The sequence below is a fragment of the Pelodiscus sinensis genome, chromosome 13 (genome assembly GCF_049634645.1).
Source record: "Pelodiscus sinensis isolate JC-2024 chromosome 13, ASM4963464v1, whole genome shotgun sequence".
NCBI lineage: Eukaryota > Metazoa > Chordata > Testudines > Trionychidae > Pelodiscus > Pelodiscus sinensis.
This window is the reverse complement of record NC_134723.1, coordinates 20,704,804-20,723,641: the sequence shown is the minus strand read 5'-3', so window position 1 is coordinate 20,723,641 and position 18,838 is coordinate 20,704,804.

The following is an 18,838-nucleotide window of genomic DNA, read 5'->3' as shown; positions in this document are numbered from 1 at the left end:
CTCCCCCAATTTGCATTTTAGCTACAGCATCAAAGTTCCAGTCTTGCAGTGGGGGAAGAGAGTTCCAGACATGAAAAGGTATTCCCGGGAATCACAGGAAGAAGTGATTAATCTCAATTACATGGTTGAGCACTGAATAATCTGGAGCAGTGGATTAGGTTACGCTTCTTTCTTTCTGCGGCTATTGGAGGGGGTTTTCCAGCCTGAGGAGACACTTGAAAGATGTTTTGACTACTGAAGTGCCAAACTTAACCCCAGCATAATTTGAATTGTGGTGAAACATGTATGTTGTTCCTTGCTTCCTAAGCCCTCTGGACAGCTTGGCGTTTGCACAGCTGCCATCTCTTTCACATTTACTGGCTATGACGGATCACACCCCATCATGCTGCTTTGAAAGGTCATTTTCACTACAAAGAAAAAAAATCAGCTAAGACCAGTGCTTACTGAAGTGAGAAACCAATAGCGCTGGTAAGTGGCAGGTGTAATGCAAGCTTCTCACAAGAAGCCACCCCTCTGAATCTCAGTTTTGCCCTTCACTACCCAGTTCTAAGTCTTCTGCACAGCTCTCCTAATGCCCCTCAATCCTGATTTGTAGCAGTCCCTGTTATTCCAATCCTCCCTCCCCTGATCTTCTAGTTCACTTAGCCTGCAATTTCTGGGACTCCACATAGTTCTGTAAATGGACTTTTGGCTTTATCTACAGGTACCTCTCCTTACCAATGGCCTTTTCTGTAGCCAAGTATGTAAATTTCCTCTGTGTTGTATGGAAATTCCGCAGAGTGGACATGAAGGGGACCAATCAAACTGTAATCTAACCAGGATTTGAGCACTGGTCTCCAGAGGCAAGCAGCACTCAGGGAACACAGTGATGAGAATAATATAAAAGCTGAGGGAGACAGATTGCTAGATTTAATCCAATGAGCCCCTGACATCCATCTCATTATTTAACAGTGTCTTCTCCCCCAGACTTGAGTAATGTTATTGATATACTGTGGAGACTAATAATAACCTAATCTGAATTTTTGATGGACTAAGCAAACATGGTATGTTCTGAGCTTTAATCTATAAAGATAATTTGCCTCATTCTCCACTGAAATTCCACAACCCCCTTTGAGACGGGATGTGACATATGGTTATCAGTGACAGTCTTGGGCAGGTTAGGATAGGAAGTTAAAAATAAATACATTCCCGATGGAAATGCCAGAGGGATTGAGAGCGACCAGACGGCAATTACCTGAGTTGGAATTGAGCCAGGTTCTAACTTGTGTGGCAAATTCTTTGCATTAATTTAGCTACCTGCTAATGAACTGATTATGAAAAACATATTTATAGAAGATTAGGAGCTATGTAACAGATACACATATGTAATTAGGGATAATAGATCTGCATTGATTACATAGCTGTTAATGCTCACTAAATATGTTCTTAATAATTAGTTGGCATTTAACATCTATACAAATATGTTAGGAACAGGAAAAGGCTGGTTGGCTCAGCAGGCTGCAGGATAGTTCCTGGTTTACCCTGGGTTATTGGCATTGCAATAAGGTCTAGCAGCCCATTGTTGATCGGGGCCTCATTCTGCTAGACACTGTACAAACACACAACCCTTCCCCTGCCTCATACAGCTTTTTCCTAAAGCAGTTTCCTACATGAGGTTGAGAACCAATGAATATTAAAATGATTTTGCCATGGTGATTTTCATAATCTATGCAATCATTGTATCTTTACTGTTTCATGTACTAACCTCCAGTAGACTCAAAATGGAAATGGTTTCCCATCAGTCTTATAATGCCAGAGTGTCCTGGACACTGGGCATGGCACCCTAATGTGCTATGTTTGAGCAAGTCACTTCAAATGCCTATGTCTCAGTTTCCCTGTCTGTAAAATGGTGATAGTGCTGTGACATTCCTTGGTATCGTGTTCTGAGCTCTGTGGCTGCTGTATAAAATCCTGATAGCATTGCAGCATTGCTGGGCTGTCCACACTGCTTTGTTACAGTCAGACTCCGTCTACACTGTAGCCTTCTTGAGGAAAAGCTTATGCAAATGAAGCTCAGCATGGAATATCGCCACACTTCATTTGCATAATTAATAAGCAGCCATTTTTGCGTAAGAGGCTTTTGCACAAATAAGAGCTATGTAGACGGCTCCGTTTTGCACAAAAACTCCCTCTTGTGCAAGAGCCATTCACAAGATTCTACTTCTTCTGAATGACTCTTGCGCAAGAGGGGGTTTTGCGTAAAAAGGAGCCATTTACATGGCTCTTTTTTGCGCAAAAGCCTCTTGCACAAAAACGGCTGCTCATTAATTATGCAAATGAAGCATGGCGATATTCCATGCTGAGCTTCATTTGCATAAGCTTTTCTTCAAGAAGGCTACAGTGTAGACATAGCCTCACTCAGCACTGAGCTGTGTGCAGTGGTTTGTTATTGTAGGGTTGTGAATGAGTGCTGGACTGGACTGACTGAGCAGATCTGAGTTGCACTGCCAGTACTTTGTGAGGAAGTTTGTATGGTACTTGCCCTCCCTCATACTTATGTATCTCTAGCTGGTACTATGGGGCTTTCCTTTTCAGGGTCCTTGGAATTCTCTCACCACAAAGCAGGAAGAGGTATCTGAGCTGAAACGAAGAGAGGCGATTGTGGAAAAAGTAGCTCTGTCGTGCCTATACTGATCAGTGATTGATCCCATGACAGGGCTGAAGAATAGCCGTTTTGTTTGCAGTCACAGGGCTTAAGGGAGGGCCACAGAGAGCCACGTAGCATCTAGTATTTGTTTACTACAAACTATTTGTGGAAGGGATGTCACCACCTGAGAAGTAGCTTTGGAAACTAAAGTAGGCTTGGCTATCAGCAAAGTGGAATCCATCTTTGCTTTTTCCTCTGCCTCCTCTTCATCTCTCCCAAGGTCCATTAGCATGTTGTCAGCTTCCTAGCTGCTGCAGTATCCCCTTTTTTTTGCAATCGTGTGTTCCTCCGGAGATTGTTTCCTGTCATAAGCATGACAGAGAAGAATGAATGATGGCAAAGAAAGAAATCCCTGATCACATCATGGCCACAGGCTGAGGGCCCCTCAACTAGAACAGCTTACCCATTGCGTCTACAGTTTAGTGTATTTGTGAGTGAATAAACAGGAGGAAGAAGGTCTCCCAGGGAAATTGTGCTTTCAACCAAGGATCTGAAAGTGTTTTTCAAACATTAATTAGCTAACCCGCACAGCTCCCTTCCCAAGGAGGTAGGGAAGTACTATGAAGAGTGACAAAGTGACTTGTCCATCATCAGATAACGAGTTAGGAAAAGAACCCAGGAAAGCTAATCGCCCAGCTCCTTTCCTCCCTTGCCTCATATACACATTGGACAATGTTACAGACTGGAAAATTCTAGCTCAGAGATTAACATAAGATCCTGACCTAGTCCCTTCCCCAAATTCTGGAGCTTTTATTTGGTCCCATCTGTTTCTTGAAATAGGGTTCAGTGCCCTACATCATGGCAAAAGAGAGCTTAGGGTAGGTAATCTATGTCATCTTCCCCAGCCACCTTTTAACAGACTTCTGGTGCCCCTATAATGAGCCACCTAAGAAATTATTATAATTAATAATAGTAATACTATGATTGCTAAAGCAGCTTGTCTCTTTAAATTACTGGCTTATTCGGCAGAACAGATGAATCTTAACACAGATCCTTTTCATATAATATTTAAAAAAATCTACAAATCTAGCAATTAGCTACCAATTTGCTTTCTCCATTAATAGGAAATACAGTCTCTCTGGGATGCTCTGATGTGCTCTGATGAGCCCTTGTTTTCTTCATAGGTTCCTGAGAACAGTTTCTCCCCCCTCCCCCGCTTTCCCTCAAATGTATTTCCCACTGCAAGATTTTTTTTCCAGGTCCTTGCAATTATTTATTCCACCTTTTTGGTCATGTCTTTGTAGAAATAAATGGGTCCAGTGGGACTGATGTGGGAAGAACAGAGACTCATAAATAGCAGGGGGGAAATGCAGATATACCCTGGGAAGGGCAAGACAATTCTGTGTATCATTTATTACATACTTGCATGCAGAATTGTACTGTACTGTGCATACAGTGCACACAAGCTTAGTTATTTGTGTTTAAACAGCCTGTGCCTTATTTTCCTTTTATGGGTTCTCCCTATTATCTTCAGTTAATATAGGCTAGGCATTGGGCATAAGATTGTTCAAGAATGGTATGTGGACTACCGTTGGGGTCGCTATAGGGTCAGGAACTCAGAAGGCAGTCTGTGGCTCCTGCAGAGCTCAGACCAATTAGAAATTTCTGACTTGGGGGGAGGATGACTTTTTGTCTGCCCACCTTCCTTTTAATGGTAAGCCCCTGGAGTCTCATCAACTTCCTTAAAAATGGAAATCCTTTCCTGCTTCTTATGCATACTCATGAATGTCACTGAGCAGATGAAAGGGGGCAAAAAGCAACACCCTATCTGTCAATGCAAGGTATCACAGCAGGACCAGAGCTAATGGAAGGATGGAGACATCAAGGGGTGATATGTTCCAGGGTAATTTAATAGGGGTTTCCCTCTCCTGACTGAGGATTGGTTTAAAGAAATGAATAGAGGTGATAGAAAGAGGCCCAGAAGATATCAATGTTTCAAAAGGCCCATGGACACAGCAAGCCATTGAGGCACAAGCTGGCCACAGCCCTGATTCAGCAAAGGACTTAAAATAAGTACTTAATTGGAAATAAGTACTTTCTTTGCCCTAGGCCCAGTGAAGCTAAGTACATAGTTAAGTGCTGTGCTGGGTGAGGGCTCAAATAAGTGCAAGCATCAGCGATGCCACTCTGCATTTCACATAAGAGTTAGGCAATATTGATAGAGAGAGGCCCAACCCCACAACCAACCTAGAGCTGTGTAAGGATCCAATGCAAATGTGAATTTGTGGGTGTAATGTTAGCTGGCCCATGTCAGAGTAAAAATCAATCATGTATTGAAAATGTATTTGTACGTCACTCCTTTAGATTATTAAAATGTAATAATTTTAATATTTTTACATACTTACATGCCGTCCTTTTTCCTGATGCTTTATTTTTTGCTTCCCATCCAATTTGACTTCCTTGTTTTCAAGCTCTGGTACACTGGCTGCCGTTTGCTGACTCATTAAGAAACTTCAGTAAGAGAGCTAAGGGGAAGATTTTCCATAGGCACAAATGACTTTCAGTGGGAGTTGGGCCCTGCATGCTCTCTGTGCTGTATAGAAAACTTCCCTGTAACATTATTAGAATATTGCAGTTTAAAAAAAGTGGTGGTGGGGGAGGGGAGGGGAGGGAGGGGCTGTAAATCAGAATATTCTAAGGTGACATGAGGATCATACAAAGTTGTTGTCAGGAGTTCTGCTCCCATAGGCTATGTCTACACTGGCGGGTTCTTGCGCAAGAACACATCCACACGGCCATGTGCTTTAGTGCAAAAGCATCCATGGACGTCTCTTGTGCAAAAAAGCTCTGATGGCCATTTTAGCCATAGGGCTTTCTTGTGCAAGAAACCCCTGCCGTGTGTCCACACTGCCCTCTTGCACAAGAGGTCTTGTGCACGAGAGCTTACACTTGTTGGAAAAGAGTGTAGCTCTTGTGCAAGAAGCCCTCTCTTTCCATGCTTTACTGCAAAATGTCATGAGCAGTGTGGATGCTCTGCAGAAGAATGGCTGTTCTTGTGCAAGAACTCGCCAGTGTAGACATAGCCATAGAGTGCAGAATCTGTCCGTCACACGTTCTGAACTGCTACCTTATCCCTACAGAGTTAGAATGGCTGCAGGAATCCCAGAGTTGAGCTGACCCATGGCACTAGAAGAAGCTACCAGGTCTGGTGGGTTATGGAGCTTATCGACTCCTGCTCTTGTTCCTTACTCCAGACCTATGAATATTACACTAAACCCAGCCCTGGCGATAGGGCCACTGACAGGGTTGAGGGGAAAGGAGTAGTTGCCCCAAGGCCAAGCAATTTAAAAAGGCCATTGTTGCTGCTACCACAGCAGTGGCTGGAGTCCCAGGCCCTTTAAATCACTGCCACAGCCCCATGAAGCATCCTCTAGGTGGCACTGAGGGCTGGGTGGGGGAAGCTAGCCCCCGCCTCTCCCTTCCATTTGAGGTCCTATCCCACCTGGAGCCAGCTACCCACCCCCCTTGCCCTAGGCCCAGTGAAATCTGTCTCCAGCCCTGCCTGGTGGTAATCTTTGCTCCCATGGGATTTAAGTCATATACAACCTGTAGTAAGCTCGTCCAAACTTAAATTTCCTAATTAAGCATCACCTTGCTCTTTGTGTAGGCAATTTATCACTATGCCAAAGGAATATAAAGTGAGTGCAAATATTGAATTAAGGTGGCAGCTCCCAACCTGGGCAGCTGTTTCTTTACATGGAGGGATTTACTAATTCCGGCATGTCTGCCGCTTTCTGAAAGGCTCATATGTGTACAGTGATCATCTCCAGAAATACCTGTACCACATTACACTAAAATACCTTGAAGCAACAAGTCTCAGAACTACTGACTAAAATTCTGGTGACATTTGAAAACTCAGCTATTTATTGAGATACAATTATTCAAACTGACTTTTCCAAAATGAAGAACCCCCCCCCCCCCACCTTAGAGTTCTCTGTAGCATCTAGAGTTGTTATCATTTTTCAAAATCTAATGCATCAAAGGTATTCTATCCACTTAGCATCTGAGTCTCCCAATACACTGCTACTCTGATGTAAAAAAGGCCACAAGTGCACCTTTACAAATAGAAAGAAAAAGATGGGGAGGGGAGGAGAGGTTGGTTGGTTTGCTTGGGGTTTTATTTGTGTTGAGGAAATTAGTGTGTAACCAGAAAAATAGGTTTATATTGGAAAGCAAGTTGTAACTTTGTCTGTGGAGTCGCTGCCATGATTCTATAATTAATTTTGGCACCTTTCTTCTGCTTCTCCCCTCCCCCATTTACAGTCCTGATTCAGCAAAGTACTTCACCACCGCTGTGTCTACACTGGGCCACTTATTCTGGAAAAGCAGCCGCTTTCCCGGAATAAGCTGTGAGCTGTCTACACTGGCCCCTTGAATTTCCAGAAAAGCACCGACGCTCTACTGTACAAAATCAGCCACTTTTCCAGAAAAGCTATGCTGCTCCCGCTCGGGCAAAAGTCCTTTTTCCGGAAAAGCTTTTCCGGAAAAGGGCCAGTGTAGACAGCTTTGCCGGAAAAGCAGAAGAAACGGAAAAAAGCGCTTTGGATGCCGCGAGACCCCATAGGAGCCCTGGACTTCCTGGTAACCCGAGCTCTTAAAGAGCTCGCAGGCTGCTGGGCGCACGTGGCAGGAGCGTGCCGCAGACCCTGCTGCCTGAGCTCTGCCACGTGCCGCTGTGCTGCCCAGCCGCCACCTCGCAGCCCAGCATGGCAGCTCCGGGCGCTCAGCCACCTGCACCCCCAGCGGAGGAGGCCCCCAGGGGCCACAAACAGCGGGCCCCATCGTGGACCCCCAGGGAGCTGGAGACCCTCCTGGACCTGTGGCAGGAGGAGGAGGGTCTCCACGACCTACACTCAAGGCGCCGCAATGTTGACATATACTGGCGGCTGGCCGACAATCTGAGCAGCACGGACACCCCGCCCGGAACTGTGAGCAGGTTCGCTCAAAAGTGAAAGAACTCAGGCTGGGGTACGTGCGGGCCACCGAGGGCAAGGGGGCAGGACCAGACGCTTGCCCCTACTATGAACGCCTCAATGTGTTTCTGGGCCAGCCAGCCCCACAAGCGCCGCCAGTGCCAGTGGACACATGCCAGCGCCCCCCTGTCGTCCGACCCACCGAGGCGGGGGAGGGAGAGATGAGTGGCAGCACGTCTGGTGCAGAGGAGGCCAGCGTTGCCACCGCCCAGCAGGCCCCCTCCAGCAGCTCCTCCGAGGCCGAGGCCAAGGAGGAACCCACTGGTGAGTCTTTGCAGTTTGCACTCCCAAAGGGCGGGGGTTGGGGGGCGGAGGGCGGGGGGGAGCCAGGTGCCCAGAGGGAGGAGGGGGAGAGCATGTCACTCAGGCCACGTGAGCTGCACGCTGCGTAGCATGAGGCAGCAAGCAGCACGTGCAACCTGGTGACCGAGCGGCACGTGGCCGCGTGGCACGTGGCCGTGGCAGGCAGCTGCAGGGCATGCCTGGGACCATGCTGTTCACACACATTCGGCGGGACCAGGGGGAAGGATGGATGCTGGCTGGAACCGGCCAGGGCCCCAGGGACTCAGCCCAGAGCCCGCACCTCCGCCAATGGTGCAGCACGGAGAATGGCACACTGTCCCATGCCTGGCTGTGAGGCACAGCCAGTTGCTCCTGGGAAAACCGCAGCATCACAGTCCTGTGACTGTGGACCCCCACCGAGCCCCTCGCCTGCTCCCGGTGCCTTGGCTGGTTCCCTGAGGGAAGTCTCCACTGTGGCCACACATGTCCCTGGGCTACCGGCCTTGCGGGAGGGACAGTGGGAGGGACAAGGGCCCCTGAGTTTTGCTGCAAGGATGGGACACCCCCCCACCCAGTCACTGTTCTGGTTCCGTCCAGGAGATATCCCACGCGAGGGGATCTGAAAGCCCAGACCGCCTCTGCCAGATGTGCTCCCAGGCACTGTATGGGGATGCATCTCGCTCCCTGTCAAACACCAGTGATTAGTTGAAGGTCTCTCCCCACCCCCCTAAATAAAAAGTTTTCTATGTTTCAGTTCATTCTTGTGTTGGTTATTGTGTTACTCTAGTAACTGTAAGAAATGATTTGAGATGCCAAATAGCCACTTAAATTTAACAGGGTTACAAACTGTGGACAACAAATTCTTTACTCTATCACCGGGGGGGCCCTTTGTAAGTGGTCATTGGTTTGTGGCGCATAAAGAAATACTGAGACTTTTCAGTAAAATGTAAACCACAAACTATATTTACATAGCTAACAAACAAGCAAGAACGGTTAAAAGATGCACACTACGGATTATTAAACATAGTCTAGGCGCAGGGAGGACAATTGGGTAGTGTTGCTGTCCACCTCAATCCTTTGGTCCTTCCGGGCCTCAGGAGAGGAACAGCCAAGAGATCCCTCGAAGACGACTGGAATCAGGTACGCTGACTTGAGCATTCCGCACGAACCCCGAATCCTCTTGGCTGTTCTTCGGGACAGGCGATGGTGGCCTAAACCCTAGCCTAAACTAAAAAGAAAAACCCTAACTAAGCCCGACGCACCCGACAAACAGTCACGATGATGGCCGATGTGCTTTGACCCGACGCTTTACAATTGGGGGGGAAGTAAGGGGAGAGAGTGGGGAAGGGTAGAGGATGGGAGGGAGTAGTCTGGGGAGACCCAGGCGACCCTACTACGGGGCTTGGGCAAACATGTCCACCAGGGCCTCTCTGATGTGCACCGCATCCTGGCGCGCCTGGCGGATGGCAGCTGTGTCTGGCTGTTCCAACGTCTGTGCCTCGGCTGCCATCAATGCAGGGAGGAAGGCCTCCCCACTGCGCTCCACAATGTTGTGGAGCATGCAGCACGGAGCCAGTACCTCTGTTGCATTCTGATCACCCATCTCGAGACGGGTGAGCAAACAACGGAAGCGGGCTTTTAAACATCCACTGGGTTTCGGGCCCGGTTGAGGCAGTCATTGAACTGGGCCTGGTTCTGGTCCGGCTGCCCCACGTATGGCCACATTAGCCAGAGCATCAGGGGGTAGTCTGCGTCCGCAACGACGCAGATGGGCATAGGCACATCCCCGACAGTCAAGTCCCGCCGGGGGAAGTAGGTGCCCGCCTCCAACCTGCGAAAGAGTCCAGAGTTCCGAAGGATGCAGGCGTCGTGTGCCTGGCTGGACCAGCCCCCGTAAATGTCCAGGAAGCAGCCCCGGTGGTCCACGAGGGCCTGCAGAACAATGGAGCAGTACCCCTTGCGGTTCATGAAATGGGCCGCTCAATGCTCTGGGGCCCAGATGGGGATGTGGGTGGGGTCCAGGGCTCCCCCGCAGTTGGGGAACCCGAGGGCAGCGAAGCCGGCCATGGTCTCATCCACGTCGCGCAGGCGGATGACTCGTGGGAGCAGGACGTCGTTGATGGCGTGGACGACCTGCAGAAGGGTGCAGAGAAACACAAGGGAACACATCACGTACGGCAGGGGTGAGTGTGCGCTCCCTTGGGCCCCCCCTTGATTCCCTCTGTCCTCACACACACACACACACACACACACACACACACACACACACACACACCAGGGCCCCCCTCACCCCACGGCCCCCCCCCCCCCCACCGGGCCTGTGCAAGGGAAGGACGGCCCAAATCCCTGGGCGACCCAGCCTGGAGTCTTGGCTGTCCCTGGGCCTGGAGTGCAGCACCCTCTCCCCATCCCACTCCCCCGGGACTTACCTCCACGACGATCAATCCGACGGTGGATCTTCCCACCCCGAACTGCTGTGCCACCGAGCAGTAGCTGTCCGATGTGGTCAGCTTCCAGAGCGCGATGGCGACCCTCTTGTTCATGGGGATGGGTGCCCGCAGCCGGGTGGTGGCTCTCTGCAGTGCGGGGGTGAGCCAGGTGCACAGCTGCAGGAAGGTCCGCTTTCTCATCTGGAAATTCCTGATCCATTGCTGGTCGTCCCATAATCCAAGGACCACCCGGTCCCACCAGTCAGTGCTGCTCTCCAAACTCCAGACGGGCCTCTCTACGGTGGGGTGCTGATGTGACAGGGTTGCCAGGGCCTCTCTGGTGAGGGAGTGCAAGGCGATCTCTGCCTCCTGGTACATGAACACCATGGCACCGGCTTGCAGCATGAGCAGCAGGCACTTGTACAGCTGCAACAGGGGCCCGAGCAGGCATATGGCCACCCACGGCTCCATGGCAGACAGAGCAGGGCAGAAAAAACAAAACTCAGGGAAAAGCAGTTGGGGACCAAAGGGTGGTGTCCCCAAAACTCAGAGGGCAACCACCAAACGTGCTAAGGGTGCCAGTCCCTAGCAGAGGTCCCAACGCAGGGGAGCATGAGACCAACGGCTGTCCGGCGAGACCCCTTTAAGCATGTGTCTGAACGGAGCTCCGTCCCCGTCCCCGGAAAGGTCTGGTGGCCTTTGCCCTCTTCAAAATGGTTCCGGGCTTCTGCTTTCCCGGAAAAGTGCACCGCCAATGTAGACGTGCTTTTCCGGAAAAGCGCATCATTATAACGGTAACTCCGGGACCAATGTAGACGCTCCTTTTCTGGAAATACTTAAAACGGAAAACTTTCCATTTTAAGCATTTCCGGAAATTCATGCCAATGTAGACGTAGCCCACATGTTTAACATTCAACAAGTTCTTGATTCTACCCCTCTTTGGCATAGCCCTTAAACACATGCTCAAGCCCAGTATTGCTGAAAAGGACATTGGGGATGGAAAACACTATGTTTCGGGCCCATCCTGCCTGCATATTACAGGAAAAAATGGAAAGTTTTTAAAAAGACAAACCCACACACCAAAAAAAGCATCTTGAATTCCATGCTTTGTGCTTTCCAGGTGGAGGGACTTTCTCCCTTGTAACATACCAGAAAGCAGATTGCAGAGGGAAAGGAACTCTATTTTAAATGGAAGATTAGACGGAGTGCCAGGCTGATCTGTCAAGTGGCTTCTGGGACCTAGCAAACCCAAACACAGCTTATAAGCAGCAAAGAGGGCAGCCCCACTAGTGGTAGCCTGACAACTCACTCATTATTGAAGAACAAGCTGTTTTTTCTAGGTGGAGGGAGCTCCTAGAAGGGAAGAAAGCAAGTGATGGGGCATTCTGAAGGAGCCTGCTGCCACAGGCTAGGATAACTGGCTGATACGTTTTTATTTCATTTCTTTTTTCAAATGTTAAAGTCACAGGAGACTCCTAGAGACACATCAAAGCATTAGCTTTCTGCAGCAACTTTGCTGGCATTTTCTATCTCTCTCTCACGCACACGCACACGCACACACGCACACAACTTTGCTGGCATTTTCTATCACACACACAATTTTTGAGTGAATAAAAAAATCACTTGCAGTTTTTCCTGTCTGTTCCTACAAGAGAAATTGAATTGCTTTACACTAGTTGGCTATTAAGGGAGAACTGGCTAGGATAGAGAATCAGAATAAGCCCTAGTCCCAGACTCCACACTCCATTGCAAACATGCTAAGTCCCTACCCCATCCTCCAAAGATGGAGAGACACCAAGACAGCACTCAGCCACATCCTCTCCAGAGAGGTTGGCACACAAGAAGAATGCAAAATGTGTTGATTATTCAAAAACAAGCCTTCAACAAAAATGCTCAAGCCCTAGTTCTTCCATGGATAATGGCTTCACTTAACTCCCTTTCCCCCAGAGAGTCTGGGAGGACTGATCTTATACCCCAGGTGCAACTAATGAGCAGCAGCTGCTATAAGGAGCCTGTAGCACTTCAGAAGCTTTATACAGGTTGTAACGCCTGCTAACAAGTGACTCAACAGAGAATAACGGAGGCAAAATAGATACGCTAATGAGTCCTGATACCTTCCCCCATCCACCAAATCAATGGCCTGAATTCTCTCACCATTACCCACAATTTCCCATTCTCCTTGACTCAGCCTCTCTGTGGCACTAAAAGCCTCACAAAGAGTTTGCTGAAGAGTTTTGAGAACTAGACACAGAGTCTTATAATAGGGCCAGATTCAAAAAGGTACTTTGGCACCTGAGTTTTGGGTATTGGCTCTTAAGACTGCTGCAGGCACCTCAACTTACTCAGGCTATGTCGACACTGCAGGCTTTTTGCACAAGAACAGCTGTTCTTACACAAAAACTTGCAGTGTCTACACTGCACTCACGTTCTTGCATAAGTAAATTTACAGGAAAGCGTCTGCAAACAGGGCTTCTTGCACAAGAGTTATTCCTCTCCCTATGAGGAATAAGCTCTCTTGTGGAAGAGCTCTTGTGCAAGAAGGCAGGATAGACAGGCAACAGGGTTTTCTTGCACAAGAAAACCCTATGGCTAAAATGGCCATCAGAAATTTCTTGTGCAAGAGAGCGTCCACACGGCCATGGGTGCTCTTGTGCAAAGCACATCTCCTGCGCAAAAGCACATGGCAGTGTGGCTGCACTCTTGCACAAGAGCTTTTGCGTAAGAACACTTGCGCAAAACAGTTCTTGCACAAGAAACCTGAGGTGTAGACATAGCCTCAGTGCCTACATTTTCAGAGTAAACGCTCCCTCGCCACCTGAGCTTCTGCCTCATCTCTAGAGCCACCCACAAACTATGGGAAGATAGGGCTTTGCCTACCTAGCTTGTGTGTAGAGCATGATCCAGTAGGCAGCCTCTGCATGCACCTACCGTATCTGGTACAGTTCTACACGGGGCTGGAGATGCTGCTGCTGCCTACCTTATAACATCTATTCCCAAGGGTTAGAGCACTCACCTGGGATGTGGGAGATCTGCATTCATTTCCTGCACCTGTGTGATGGGAAGAAAGGCGGGAGACCCCAGTTCAAATACTTTCTGGAAAATACTCTAACCACCATGCTCTGGAATATTCCCTTATTCTCTCCTGTTGAAGCTGTTGTACATGGGAAAAATAATTAGGACACATCTATACTACAGCGTTATTTCAAAGTAACAAGGCAAGCATCCACACAGCAAGCCTGTTATTTTGAAATTATTTTGAACTAATGAGCTTCTTATTTCAAAATAATAGTCCCTAATTTCACAAGGAATAACACTTATTTCAAAATTGCTATTTCGAAATAGTGGTAGCGTGGACGTCCCACTGCTGCTATTTCAAAATAGCTTCTCCTCAGGGCTACAATATTTACTCCTCAGTGCTTCCTGGGGCTCTAAATTGAGTTAATGCATCCTGAGGCTAATTTCAAGACTTCCCTTGAAGTCTTGTGGTGTGGACATGCTATTCCAAAATAACTTATTTCAAAATACCCTTGGGCTGTGTCTACATTGGCAAGATTTTGCGCAAAATCTTGCCGCCTGTCTACACTGGCCGCGAGTATTTGCTCAAGAACACTGATGTTGTAATGTACAAAATCAGTGCTTCTTGCGCAAATACTCTGACACTGCTGCTCAGGGATAAGTCCTCTTGCACAAGTGTTCTTGTGCAAGAGGCCAGTGTAGACAGGTAACATCAATTTCTTGCGCAAGAAAGCCTGATGGCTAAAATGGCCATCGGAGCTTTCTTGCACAAGAGAGTATCTACACTGGCACAGATGCTTTTGCCCAAAAGCAAATCTTTTGCGCAAAGGCACATGCCAGTATAGACGCTCACTTGTGCAAATACTTTTAATGGAAAAACTCTTCCGTTAAAAGTATTTGTGCAAAATCATGCCAATGTAGATGCAGCCTTGCAGTGTAGACATACCCTTAGAGATCCATTGGTTCAGGGAGAGTGTGGAAGAGTGTGAAAATATAGTTCAGTGGGTAGGACACACACCTCAGAGGTGGGAAGACAGGTAGTCCAGTCCCCCTGCTCCACAGACTATTAATTAACACAATGGAAAAGCTGCAGCAGCCTTACATCCCATAACTAAGTAGGTAGAATAGGTAACCTGTGAAATCAAAGAGCGCTGTTTAATTTTTTTGTCCCTTCTGTCACAGAAAAGAATTGAACTTAGGACTTTTATTTCCCAGGTGAGTGCTTTAACCACTACACTAATAAATAGTTTACTTCAAGCATTTTTATATGAAAAGAGGTTCCTCACTACTTTTCACCAGAAACAGCTTAGAGTTCAGGAAAGGGGTTCCCAGTTGTGCATTGCTAGCAGAGATAGACACCTTCCACTAGCTAAGATTAGGGCTTGTCTCTGCTACAAGTGGGGATGAACACTGCAGTGATCAATCCACCAGCCATAGCTTCATCATGTCAGCTTAGTGGTGATAAATCAGTCTCTGAGCACTCTCCTGTTGATGCCAGTATTCCATCAGGATGAGGAGAGTAGCTAGTGTAGATGGGCAAGTCCCTACTGATCTTACTATACACAAGATGCCATGGTATGTCAACTTCATCTGTGCTATTTGCCTTGCTGAAGTAGATCGATGGTGGGGTTAGTATAGACAATGCCTTAGGTGAGAGATGAGAGACTCACCCTTTGTTAGCAACTCCTATTGGTTAATTTATGTGTCTCCCCACCTAGGCTATGTCTACACTGGCAGTTTCTTGTGCAAGAACATCTTGTGCAAGAAGTCTTGTGCAAGAAAACGTCCACACTGCCATGTGCGTGCTGTGCTTTTGCGCAAGAGCTCCCATGGTAGTGTGGATGCTTTCTTGCGCAAGAAAGCTCTGATGCCATTTTAGCCATAGGGCTCTCTTGCACAAGAAATCCCTGCCGAATGTCCACACTGCCCTCTTGTGCAAGAGTTCCTGCGCAAGAGGGCTTACACCTGTTAAAAAAGAGCGTAATTTTTGAGCAAGGAGCCTTCTCTTATCATGCCATACTGTAAATTTCCCTGCGCAACAGCGGGCAGGCAGTGTGGATGCTCTGCAGATTCTTGCACTAGAACGGCCGTACTTGTGCATGAAGCAGTGAGTGTAGACATCTAGTGTGCTGGCTTCTGTGGATTGCCACAGAGGTACCTGCCTCTTCCCTTCATTGTATAAGGAGGCTAAGCACCTAACTAAGACTTTATGAATCAGTGTTATTTATGTGATTTTCTAAATGCCTAAAAGTTAGTTATTGAGCATTGCAATGACCAATTCCTTTTGTGGAACCAGGCAATCCCATCTAGGAAGAGTCACATTTTTACTTCATCAGTCCATCCACTTTCTAGATTTTCCACTCCCTATGTGAAGTGACTTCTTACCATTCATAAGTGAACCCCTCTTCCCTCACCCCGCCCCCAGCCCTGCACCAGGCATGCTGTTTTCCCAATCTTCTCTTTCTATTCTTCTAATAGGGCTGGATCATCTGAAGATTCTTCCTGAAAAGGGAAGGCTCCACCCATACTCTGTTGGCTATTGTACTAAATGTTCTTGTGTTTCCAGGTTTCATGAAGGTGCTGGAAATGCTTACAATCTAGTCTAAGCCTCTCCAGCATGTCAGGTGCCTAGTTTGAGACTTAAATATCTCCAGTTTGATTGATTCTACAACCCTCCTTGGCAGCGTTTACCATAATGAACAATCTCAAGATTGTTCACACATATTCTCTGAAAAGAGTTAAGCCCGTTTTTCATTATTCTGTCCTTGCTGATTGATCCACATTTATAATGTAATGCCCTTGTACGTATCTGCAGGAAGTTACAGTGTCTCAGCTCACTACTGTTTGCTAGCTTGCTTTCATAACTCTTACTTTCCAGGGTGATTTTTGCAGGTTTTTTACACAGAGTTGCCATACCTGGTATTATGCAGACACTTGACACCTTTCACAGTAGCCATACATCCATGTAATTTCATTAACTTCAGTAGAGTTATTCTTGATTAAGCTTAGTGTAAAAGAAGAGAAGAATCAGCCCTGCCTCAAAGAAACTTATATTTTCCATTACATTAAAGAAATAATACCAAAGGAAATTAGAAAAAACCTGAAAGAGAAGGAATTTTCCAGATTTCCTCAGTTTTTCCAGACTTTGATCATTTGTGCTGCTTTCTGCTCAGTCTAGATCTTTTATTTAAATTAAGGTGCCCGCACATAGTTTGTTGTGACAGGATGCTTCCAATGTGGTCTGCCCATAGCTGAGGAGAGCAAAATAATTCCCTTTCTTTTTTTATCCATGATGTTCTCTGAATACCACCTAATAAGGAATTTGCTTGTCTTGTGGCTTTATTACATGACTATTTCATGTTTCCATCTTTTCAATGCCAAGATATAAGTGGCTCTCCACAACACAGCAAAGTTTGGTGCAGGTATAAAATTATCTATGCCCGCTCAAATACTAGCGAAAAACCACTGTCTGTACCAGCTGTGAGCTTGTCATATCTCACAACCTAATCAGAGTCAGGCCTCACTTGTACTTACATGCCGGGCTTCAGATTGAGACCAGTGTCACAAACTGAACTGAGTGTCACAGTTTAGGGCATCTGTACCCATATTCTCTCTCTATTATCCTGTCAGGGCACCTGCTCTACACTCCCAGCTCTTCAGCCATCACCTCTCATGATGAAGACCTGTATCTCTGTCTCCTGTCTGGGGTTTTTCCATACTATATGGGCCCCTCCACACCCTGTTATTACCAGCAAATTAGACGGTTTAAAGGGGTCACAGAGTCTGCACTTTGTTTCTCTCTTCAGAGGCTATACACAGTGTCATTGCTTAGCATTATGAGTTACCACATAGTTCTAAGCACTGAATGAGGCAGTTTGTCTCAGAATCCCCCTCCCCGTATATGATCTAGTAATTAAGGACTGTATTATAATGCATATGCACAAGAGGGCTGAATTAAGGTTACATAAGCATCCTTAATTTAATTTCTAGTAATTCTTAACTTTTGAGTACTTGACTTTGTAACCTTAATAATGTTCTTTTAATGTCATTTTGTTGTGTGTAATAGTATATAACTTACCCTGACACAGCAATTTATGTGCTTACCCATGACTCTGCCTGCCACAGTTACTTATCCTTGGCTCATCCTGCCATTGCATGGCACTTACTTTCCATTCCATTAACGCTAAAAATTTTCTATGTATATAATAGCATTTCTCATGCCCTGTAACTTAAAGTAGGTTATCAATTTCAGTAGCACTCCATTTCAGGAATCTGTCAGCACATTTGTAATCACTGTCCTCATGAAATATCCTGCAAGGCATGCACCTACATCTTAACTTATCTTTCTCAGCAGCATTTTTTTACTGAAAAGTCATGTATTGGACAAAAATGCAGCAGTAGCATCAGTTTCTCCTAGATTCCTCCCAGTTTCCTTCTATCTTTATGACACATCATACCACACGCAAAAATACCCAACTGAATTTGTTTCATGCTGTTTTGGTAATTTATGTTTCATACCATTGGGATGAGCCCCTGTATGCAGAATACTTTTGTTACCTCATAACCTCAATGACTGAAGGAAACAATAGTTATGGGCAATCCATACAAAGTTCAAAATGTTTAGTTTGGAGGAGAATGCAACTGTGTCCAAACTCCCTAAGTTTCCATATTTGGGCTGCATAAGTCATGACAACATTTGTTGATGGTTCTCTGGTAGTTCTTGCTTCCTGACAAGCCAGAAATACCATTCTTACTAATTCTGTGAAGAGCAGAGATTCATACATATATAAAATAGTTAACCAAATTTGATTCTAAACTTTGTGCAGGAGTTCTAGCATATATATAATTTATTTGAATGAGTTCACTCAAAATAGAGCAAAACCAATACAACAACTTGAAATTATCCAAATTTTGATTTTTCATTGAACAATTTTCATTTAAGTTTTTATTTCAGATTAAAAGCATAACTAACACACAGAGTGAAGGAAACTTCTGCATCAATCATAGTGCATACCTTTAATGCCGAGATTTACTCATAGCTAATTATTTAATCAGTGAATTCAGCTATGTATTTTACACATGAATTGTCCTCAAACATGTTTTGATATTTTACAAATTAATTCTTTGCTCGGAATTGTTATATTTTATGCTATTATATCACAACCCATGTATTGTTTGCAACTATTCCCTTTAGCTAAGTCTTTGACTATTCACTCTGCCCTGGTCTATGCTAGGGAGTTATTTCAAAATACCCCCCCTTATTTTGAAACAATAAGCGGAGCATCCCCACTACCAAGCTTGTTATTTTGAAATGACGGGGTGGTTATTTTGAAATCTGTAGTCCAACCTTCCATGGGGAATAACACTTATTTAGAAATAGTTATTTCGAAATAGCTTTAGTGTGGATGCTCCACTACTGTTATTTTGAAATAACTACTCTGCAGAGTGATTTG